The sequence below is a fragment of the Macrobrachium nipponense genome, chromosome 36 (assembly GCF_015104395.2).
Source record: "Macrobrachium nipponense isolate FS-2020 chromosome 36, ASM1510439v2, whole genome shotgun sequence".
Classification (NCBI taxonomy): domain Eukaryota; kingdom Metazoa; phylum Arthropoda; class Malacostraca; order Decapoda; family Palaemonidae; genus Macrobrachium; species Macrobrachium nipponense.
The window spans coordinates 9,431,190-9,442,347 of NC_087220.1; positions in this window are offsets into that span (position 1 = coordinate 9,431,190).

Below are 11,158 nucleotides of genomic sequence, written 5' to 3' on the forward strand. Positions count from 1 at the left end.
TCTATTGGCTATTGTCATTCACAGAACTGTAGCAGTTTAAAGTCACAACTTTTTCTTTTCTTTGTAGTGTTTTCACTTTTTTTTATGGTAACATAATCTATAAAAAAATTATTCTCGAGTTTGAAGTTTGTTTGATTTGTATTTATTATTATGAAAGTTTTATGTTCTGGTGCTTCGTCTCTATTTTAGGTCGAAAATGGCTTAGTGGATTAAAGCCGAAACGTCCCAATGGAATAACAATGTTGACTGTAGCTCTTGTTTGGCAGTTCTTGGTGATGACCAGATTCCTAGTAAAAAAGGAAAAAAAAAAAGCACGACGGAAAGGAAGATAACAGGACTCTTCAGCTGAAAAAGAAAGAAATTAAAGAAGAAATCTGAGATATAGAAAGAAAAAGCCAATTGAAATACAAGAAGAAAGACATAGCGAAAGCGTAACAGAATTCCTGATAATTGGGATCCAGAGAGCTCCCTCTTTTCAGGTCATGTTTACGCCGTATTTTAAACCTCTCGTCATAGTTTTGAAGTTTACACCACGGCAATAAATAACCAACAAGAGAGAGCGAGAAAAAAAAAATCACGTCTTATTAACGTGAACTTAACTGAAACGTCTCGGTGTGTGTATGTTTTTTTCTTTGTTTTATTTATTATTTTTTTTTACTTTAGGCATCAATTACAACATTGGAAAAATCAAAGACTAAAATCAGCGTGTGTAAGTAAATTAATATTTTTGGTTTTCATGTCAGAAGTGACTTGAAATGTAAACTTGAAATGACCGTAAATAAAACTTTCTCTTGTAAATCTGTCGTTGATCAGTCCAAACAAAATTTTAATAGCATTTAATTTTGAAAAATGATAATCCTAATCGATCTTATGCTAATGATACAAAATTTCTGATCGAAATAATTGCAAAATGCTGTTTTTGTTAGCAGAGAGAGAGAGAGAGAGAGAGAGAGAGAGAGAGAGAGAGAGGAGAGAGAGAGGGGAGAGAGAGAGAGAGAGAGAGAGAGATTCCGATTGCATTGGTACATTAAAATAGCGTCAAAACATGAAACAGAAATATATAGATATGAAAACAATTATTATTTCTTAGAACCTGAATTATTTATAGCAGTCAAATTTCATTCAGTAGCCAACGTTTCTTTCAATGTTAATGTCATGTATTATACAGCTCGAGGCAACACTAACAATTATTCAAGTTGCACATTGTATGAAAATGTTTACAAGTTCCTCGAACTTGCAAAACATTTAATTTACTTACGCTTAATTTACCGACATATTTTTTTCTGCATAGAGACTAGTAAATCATCACGTTTGCTTAATTTTATCCGGACAGAAACAGAGCAGTATAGGCATGACAGCAAATCTGGAATTCTTTAAACTACGGTCAGAAGTATGTTTGCCATAGATGAAAATAGGGAACACCATAGGGCAAATCTTTGTGGAAAAAAGTCCCGATATACAGTTAACACCCGTATGGTTTTAGAACAATATTTCAACCAAAGCTAAGTTACCATTTAGCTGGATCCTATTGTTAACAGGATACTCAAGTGTCATTCATAGATGACCTCAAATAAATGTAAGAAATATATTCACACGAAAATAAAAGAGATTTGCTGAAAATTAAAATAATCTATATATGTATATGAAAGACAGACTAACTTGAGCGAATAAAAGTAGTGATGAAATCCAGTTGCCAATGCTAGTCCGTAAGCAACTATCATAAGGTAGTCTGAGTATTTAATGATTGTCCGGTCCATTTCATGGTTATGGTTTCGGAATTGGAGAGTTGTTGTTGTCCTGTATTTGTTCTGTATCATAATGATCTTTGCTTCCGACCGTCTTGCAAATATTTTAGTTATAGATTTGTAATGTTGACGGGTAAGATAACCTTCTGCCGGCTATTCAAAGATGAGAGAGAGAGAGAGAGAGAGAGAGAGATGAGAGAGAGAGAGAGAGAGAGAGAGAGAGTATTTTATTTATTTAAAAAATGAAATGAAAGAAATAAAAAAATAAATGTAATTGATGAAAAGACATTAAGATCAAGCTTCCGCAATTATAACTGAAATTACTAAAAATTGTTATAGAAGGTTTCTTAAATAGTCTGTTGTAAAAAAAAAATGAATAAATAAACACGTGTAGAGAAAGAGATAGAGAGAAATAAGAAAAAAAAATGAGACAGTAAAGAGATATAATTGAAAGCAAGAGCAATTTGTGGAGTTTGTGTAAGCGAGTAGTTTTTGACCGTTCACTATGAAAAATTTTGAGGCAGAATAAACCTGAAAATGTTTATGGCAAAACGGCAAAACTCGCTCATTCTTAATTTTGATAAATGATATGACTGTAGTAGGGAAGTCATCTTATAACCGGGGAGGGCAAAGCATAAGTCCTGAAACAACTCTAAGTTTACGTGTAACTTTTGTATTTGTTTTACGCTAATTTACTTGAAAAAGGCTCTTTTTGAATCTGGTGGATATTTCCTTCCCAGCAGAGATTAATATTCCGATATTCTGCCGATTTGTAAAGCTCTGCAAATATACATACGTTAAAAATTCCCATAAAAATATGTCCAATTTCATTAATTCATATGGACTTGCTTGAACGCTGAGTTGAGTCTCAGTTTTCTGTGAAGCCTATATTTTTTATTTTCACAGATGCCATAATGATTGTGACACGTGCTTTGTTTTTATGGCATAAACATCTGAACTTATTCACAATTCAGTAGCTTTTTCTCATCTTGCTATCGAACTTCTCTAACTGCTGGTAAAATGTTAGTCGCCATGTAGTGCATAAATCTTTAGCGCCGTTTTTTAGTCCAGATCTTCCAATTCAACTTATAGGCAGCAGTTGATCTTTGGATTGACTAATTGAGAAATCAGGGAAAAAGTAAATGTAATTAGAATATTTTTCCAGAGTTTTCTTTTATCACTGCAGATAACAAATAAGACCATGAAGAGATTGAAGAAACTAGTAAAAACCTAGTTGGAATCAAGGGTTCTATTCTAAGAAACTGGATATTTTCAGCTGGAAGACTTGAAGCTTTTTATCATTTCTTATGGCACCTTTAGTCTTGTTAGTCGGTTCGAGTTTAACGTCTAGACCAGTGGTTCTCATCCAGGGGTTGGGGGCCTCAAGCCCTGGGGAAAAAATAAAATTCTCTAATTAATATTCGTTATTCTCTTAAAAAGAGTGAGAAACTGATATTCAGAAGTTTATGAAAAAAAGCAAAAGTATCGTCTTATAACGTCAGTTTCGTATAGTTTACTACTCTAAGCATGTTCGGATCCCTGTACTATCTTTGTGAAGTTGCACTTTCAACGCTCGTTGCTCTCAAGACCAAATACAGAAACAGGCTGAATGCTGAAGCGGACTTACACTTTGTACGCTCTACCATTCGCCCATGCATTCATGGTCTAGTAGCAAAGAAGCACTGTCAAGTATCTCACTAATTCATTCCTAAAAGAATAAAAATATCCCTTTTTTATTTTCTTTTAAATCTAGGAGGGAATTTTATTTATAGATGCAAGGGAGCGTGGAGGGAAGGACCATCTTTTAGAGGGGGCGTGTTAATAAAAGGATTGAGAACCACTGGGTCACTCTAGCCCATGCTTCATACTCACTTCAGTTACTTACCATCATTTATGGGCCACTACTGTGCGGGGTACGAATCCTGCAAGCACTCGGCCTGCTCAGTCTATACCAACCCCTACCCGTCATATTTGCTTGAAATAAAAAGGATCTATTTCAGAGACTGTTTCTTTTCGTATGAGAGGAAACAATACATTTGATTAGGGCGTTGTAATAAGTATAAAAGATAAATGTGTATGTCCTGTTTGTCAAAGGAAGAGGTGGGAAGTATTGCCACTCATTTCGGCAAGAGAGAGAGAGAGAGAGAGAGAGAGAGAGAGAGAGAGAGAGAGAGAGAGAGAGAGAGAGATCATCCTTTTAAATTAATAAAAACATATCTGTTACTATGAGAATAACGGTTACGTTATTTTCCTTGAGAAATTTTGGTAAGGACACCGTTATTTTGAAAAACACTCGTGATTCAGTAGAAGGTGTACAATAGATTCATATCCCGGAAGACATTTCATTAACATTTTAATCACTATAGAATAGAATTTCTTCCATTTATAGCCTTTGATCTACGTGCGAGCAAAGGTAAGAAACACATAGATGAATCGGTGTCTTATTTACAGGTAATTTTGATCGTTTAAATTTTTACAAATACTAGAAATATATTAATTTCTTGTAAAGACTGGAACTTATCATTTGATGTGCCATACCCGACCATGAATTCACAAATATTGTCTTTAATTATTGCTACCTTTTGTGTTTCCGGATGGCCCATCTGCCGTTCGCTATTACGAGGTTCAGAATTATTATCTCCCTCCATTTTCAGTAACAATGGCTACCTAATAGTCGGCCAGTTAATTCAAATAGCCATTGTTCTTTCAATTGCCATAGAATGTAAAGAAGTTGGTATTTATTTGTGTTAGATCTTCTTATGAAAGACATTTTAATGGATTGGCTTCGTTTTTTGCAAATTCTTATTCGGTATATTTGAGGTAAACGTATCGAGATATTACGTTCTTTTTCGTTATATCTCGCATACTATTATATCGGCGTTTGAAAAAAGAAAACATTGGAACCCTTGCAAACGATATTAAATGAATGTGCAAACAAATGTTAAACTTGCAAGGTGTGTGTAAGAAGTTTCAACTTATGTACTCTCTCTCTCTCTCTCTCTCTCTCTCTCTCTCATCTCTCTCTCTCACTCTCTCTCTTAGCGCAAAGTTAGAAACAAAATTGCTTCATAATATTTGAACAGTGACCTGAACATTACATTAGTTGAGAGTTTCTCCGACGCTGTTCAATGTCCAAAGGGTTAACACTAATCCAAAAATAAATAAAGAAATAAATAAATAAAACATAAAACAAAAACAAAAAAATGAGTTGGGTTTTGGTCTCGACATTAAAATATCTCGATATCTGTGTACTCAAGACAAAAAAAAAAATTGCTTTGATCAAATCTATAGACGAAGAAAGCATAGCAGCAGATGAAAAGAAGAAAATTATGAGTAAAATAACGCGCCAGTTGAACAGGTTAAAGCAACAAAAGATGAACACATTTCTATAAAATTTCCAGATAGGAAAAACTCAGAATAGCCAATATATCAGTAAATGAGTGTTACGGTGTCGAAATATCCTGGCAAAGGTCGACACAATGTTACGGCCTCTGAGGAGGTCCGCTTCAGGTTCGATATGAAATAATAAAAAAAAAAATATTTCAACACCAACAGTTGAAAATGGGGATACGAATATAGAAAGAACGCTAACACAACAAAGTTTTATTTACAAGGTTACTAATATAGGTAAATGCAGAATGGTATCTCCTATTTACATAAAAAGATAGAATCTTACATTGCATGTACTGGGGGAACAGTGAGACAATTCAAATACTTGCTAGTCAATTTGGCAATTTGAAGCAATGGCTTCTCAAAAGGAAAAACGGTGATTGCAGACGTCCTCTTGACTCCACATAGCAGAAATAGTCTACTTGTAAGGCAGGGACTCTCCAAAACTCTAGAAGGACATTTTCTTCTCTGAAGTCTGCTCGGCGTCGAGATAACACGGCTGTCCACTCCTGAAGACGACCAGACCAGTATCCAACCAACTCTCGAACAACTTTTCTTCCTGATCCTTCGTCAGTTGTTCCTCGTCTCTAGTCTCTCTCTGACGATCTCTGCTGCTGATCTCTCACTGATATTCTGACCAGTGGCTCTAATTGAGGATATCTCTCTGTGACTAACTGGAGTCTCTCTTTACGATCTCTCTATATCTCCTCTCCTGCTGCTACTTCGTCTGTCCGTATTATACGGCATTCTGGGGGCGGAGCCTACGGCGAGCGTCACAGACTCCCGAGATTTCTAGACATTTTTAGATGAATCTAGACGAGGTATTGCATCAGAAATCACGGCGTTTCTCACGTCCCGACGAGTTCCACAGCACTCCTGCCGATTCTAGAACAGCCGCGAGAACAGGCGCCTCCAACACGGGCGCGAAAGGCTCCTTACTGCCGAACTTCTCGAAAATGCGTTCTCCTTTCCTTTATCTTTCTTTGCTATGAAGCAATTACCATCACAATGAGAAGGGTAAACTTAGATATAAAAGTAGTATAATATGTTCATTTGACATTGTCAATTATAAAGAAAAAGTCCAAGGATAAGTACTCTTGTTTCGGTAAAGGAAATGAAAGCCAAAGATGACAAATATATCATCAAATGAACAATACAAATACGAAAGGATATCTATAATAGAGGTGACAAGTTGTATAAGCTGCATAGCTGTTGTAGTGTGTATGACTGTTACATGCCCTATCAATGCTATAAATGTCAGGAATTTGTTCATAGTGCACAGATTATAGAAATAACTAAGTTTGCGCTAAATGTGGTGAAAATCACAATCAAATGAATGTAAAAATTGTGAAAAGAAAGGCCCACAGTGAGGCTGAGTATAAAGTAAGTGCATAATATATAACGAACTAGTATCAAGGGAGAAAAATAATACGGATCATGTTTTGATGAATAATCTTCTATGCAATATAATAAACATACAGTCAGTAGTAATTGAAACTAACATTATTAGAAATCTTATAAATGATTACAATCTATATATATGTATGCTAACGGAGACTTGGCTAAATAATACTGTAAGTGATTATTCTAAAATAAACAAAATGACGCCATGTACCGAGAGAAAAACAAAAAATGTGGTGGCGTTGGAATCTTTGTTAAAGAAGTATACAAAGTATCCATAATAAACAAAAATGCGTTCAATACATTTGAATATAGCTATCAACACTAAAATTACACACATAAATAAACACATACAAATTATAACAGTTTACAAACACGAAGCACAAGTAAGAGATCATTCCTAGACGAATTCATAGACTTCCTAAACTTGTCAGCTGATAACAAAAATAAATTTGATCTGGTGGTGACTTCGCCTGCCTTCAGAAAATAATAATGACAATTACGTCAAAAATTTACAGTTACTTGAAAGCCTTGATCTTCTAAATGTTGTGAAGAAACTGACAGTATTATTGAACCATACCATCGACTTAGTGATACAAAACAAAAACAATGAGAACGTGAGTGACATACTAATTGAGCTGAATGAGTGTATCTCCAGTACATAAAATGGCCACAATTAGTTTAAATAATAACGGAAAGACTATGCAATAAAAAAAAACTATTACTTACAGAAAAGTAAAATTTTAAGCTGATAAAGTTATTGTTGAGAGCATAAAGAAACAAAGAGAAACTAGCCAAGTCTGCAAGTGGTAATTTGAGAAATACCTTGACAGGCGACTAGTCATGCGTAAGTTGTTTTAGACTACAACATAAATTAGCATCAAACTACAACAATAAATGTCCAGAAGTGACAAGGTAAATCATAATTAAAGAAAATACTAAATGATTTAACTGTGAATTATGTAAAGTAAAGAAAAAGAAAGAAAAATGGAAGATCTATGGAAAAGATCAAAAAGAATCAAGAATAAATGATAATTGGTCACTGTATATAGCAGCCAGAAATCAATACAACGGCTTAATTATGAAAACCATGAAAATATATTACAATAAAATATTTAGTGAAGAGGAAAATGTTAAAAATATCCATGATGATTTAACCGGAATATTAGGACTCAAGAAAGACAATGTTTTACCTGATGTAACCAGTGACCACAAGAACCTGGCTGATAACTTGTGAATGACTTTGAATTAAAAATTGAAAAAATCTGTTATAGTTTAGAAAATGAGGCCCATTCTGATCTCTCGTCGATCATAATGAGTAATAGCAAATTTAGTAGGTTTAAACAGCTGAACATGAATGACTTCGGAAAACGATGAAAAAAGGTTTAAAACAACTACTGTTAAAATGACCCCCGTTTTCCATAAAACGACATACAAAAAAAAAAAAAAAGAAAAAAAAAAAAACAAAAAAAAAAAAAGAAAAGGTGATAAAGAAAATTTTGACTTCTATAGGCCCATATCGAACCTATCGCACTTATCAAAACTTATAAAAAAGGGAGTTCACGACCAGAAGTGGAAACACTCAACAGAAAAAAAAAAAAACACTCAACAGAAACTACATGTACGCAATTACAAATTTACAAATATATAATGAAAATATTGGCAAGTGGAAAATGTGGTATTCTGGTTATGCTCGACCTAAGTGCACATTTTGACACAGTTGTTCATAATCGGCTGCTTGAATACCTAAGAGCAATAGCAATTGAGTATTATGCGCTTAAATGGTACAAAGTACTTTAAAAAAAGGAAAGGATACAATGGTTATATCAAGTGTGAAATCAGAAAAGACTGGCCTAACTAGAAGAGTGCCCTAAGGCCGTGCTTACGGTCCACTGCTATTTGGCATTTACTCAACTGAATTATATAAAATCCTAAACAATCCCAAGGGTAGTATAAAACTGTATGCTGATGATACTCAGTTCTATTTTCCTCTTGGAACGGTAGAAGATTCCATTAGTAAAATTGGTGCAATAATGAAAGACATAAAATAAGTGGATGTCGGCGAAGAAATTAAAAGTGAGTGTAAGTTATTTGGATCTGAAAGTGCACTGCGAAAATGTGAATACTTCAAAAGCATATCAGTTGGCTTGTCATCCATATAAACATTGTAGCGGCAGTGAGTAACTTATGAGTATCTATTGATGGTGAAATATCGACAACAAACCATATATTGCATATTGTAAAAACCTGTAACTATCATATTAAACACACTGCATTTATCAGAAAATATTTAAATAAAGATACTCTGAAAACTGCAATTTGTAACCAAATACTTTCGAGGCTTGACTACTGCAAAGTTATGTACTCAGGTCTTCTTAACTACCTACTAAGAAAATTGCAAGGAGTGCAAATAGAGCCGCTAGATTAATAAAAGGATTACGTTACCGTGACCGAGTAACTCCGGCAGTAATCGAGCTACATTGGCCCCCAGTAAAAGCAAGAACATAATACAAAATAAGTCTTACACTCTTTAAAGCACTAAAATATGAGGAACCGATATATATAAGAAACTGCTCATATTTTTTTTAGATGTGAAATGATATTGTGATCAGACATGCAAGTGAAGATTTAGACTGTGAACCTAGAACAAACTGTAAGTCAGGTGGGAGAGCATTTGAAACATTGAGCATCAAGACTATACAACAAAGTACACCTGAAGTGAAGATCATATATGAAGAAAGCAAATTTAAAAAAGAAACAAAGAATCTCTTGTTCTCCAGGAGCTACTAAGTTTAGTACTGTCAGTATATGTATGGATGGACGCCGGTTAATGGAAATGCTTTTCGGTAGTGACCTCAATCCCCTTAAAACTTCCGTGGGACAGGAATGTGGTTTCGAAACCTCAATGCTTATGTTTTTGTTGCTATTCATCACAGTTTTTGTTGTTATTTCTCTGTTAATTTATTCTTTACTTCTCCACGTCCTTCTGTGCGCTGTAATGTTTTCTTTTTGTGTTTGTCAGATTCCGATGCCTTCCGATGTTGGTAAGTTTCTTGGTTTGTTTACCGACAAAAGTAAATTGCATTTATCCATTGGTAAGACTCGTCCAATCTTGATGCAATTATTCTCGTATGAAATTCGATCGAATGTTTATATACTTGACATATAGCTTTTTAAGTGGAGAACAATAGTTAGAACATTAGGGTGAAAGAAAAAATTGCTTGAGGCGCAACATATCAAGTATCTTTGCGGTGGTGTAGTGTCTTGCAATTGCTTGGAATTAAATAAATCCTTGTAGAGAAAAGCAGTGAAATGTATACTGAGTCAGTCAAAAAGAGTAGGCATGTATGTATGTATGTATGTATGTATATATATATATATATATATATATATATATATATATATATATATATATATATATATATATATATATATATATATATATATATATATATATATATATATATATATATATATATATATATATATATATATATATATATATATATATATATATAATATATATATATATATATATATATATATATATATATATATATATATATATATATATATATATATATAGTATGTATATATAGAATCTCCTTGTCACTTTTTTACCAGAAACATATGCAACTGTAATACCCGCAATGCCCTCTCATCTTTTTAAAATTCTTTGCTCTTTTTCGGATACGCTTGTCACTTCAGGCTTTATGGTCACAAGCATATTTGATTGACTCAGTATGCATTTCACAGGAACTAATTATTCTCCTATTCCCTCCTAGACGAGGGCTCATCCATAAACTTGTTTCCTTGAGATATAAAACAATACACAAGAGAGCAATAATGGAAAAAACTAGGTTGCGTGTTCATCCTTATTCATTTGAATTCCATCCCAAAATAATCATAAGGTCATTTCTAGTCCTAAGTTTTAATTTAAATTTAATTTAATTTACTAATTATGAGTTCATTGAAAACGTTTCTATGACTTCAGCGAATAACAGTCAAACCATGTTCTAGATATACAAGAGCAAATTCCAATACTAAAAGAATGAGCGCTGAAGGGCAAAATAAAAGCCAATTCTCTCTCTCTCTCTCTCTCTCTCTCTCTCTCTCTCTCTCTCTCTATTATTTCTTGTATTTAATAATATTTGTCTTAAAATAACTGCATCTGGGAAAGGGCAAACAATCCTATTGAGGAAAAGTCTCAAAACATCGAAATTCAGAGTATCGTCGGAATGTAAATAAAATAAGGATAAAGCCAAATTCCTAACCCTTCCCACATGGCAGATATTTTAAAAAGAAAACATGCCTTGAAACATACAAAAACTGCATTTTGAACACGCTCATATGAAAGCTCACGTTAAGTCCTGCTTCTGAGCTTTCTGAGTAATTTCTGCGGCTTCTCAAATTTATGGCTCTATGGCTCAGGTGGCACAGAGATTCTTGCATACCTCACGCTGTTAATATTGTTTTGCCCTAAAGGCTTGGGATTCTCCCAGGATTTAGCGCCAACGATATTAACACTACCCCCATCTTCATGGATTCCAAAGGTGATTAGATATAAGCTTCGTGTGGTTGTCAGGGTTAGGGATTGAGTAAGTTAAACATGGGATATATCA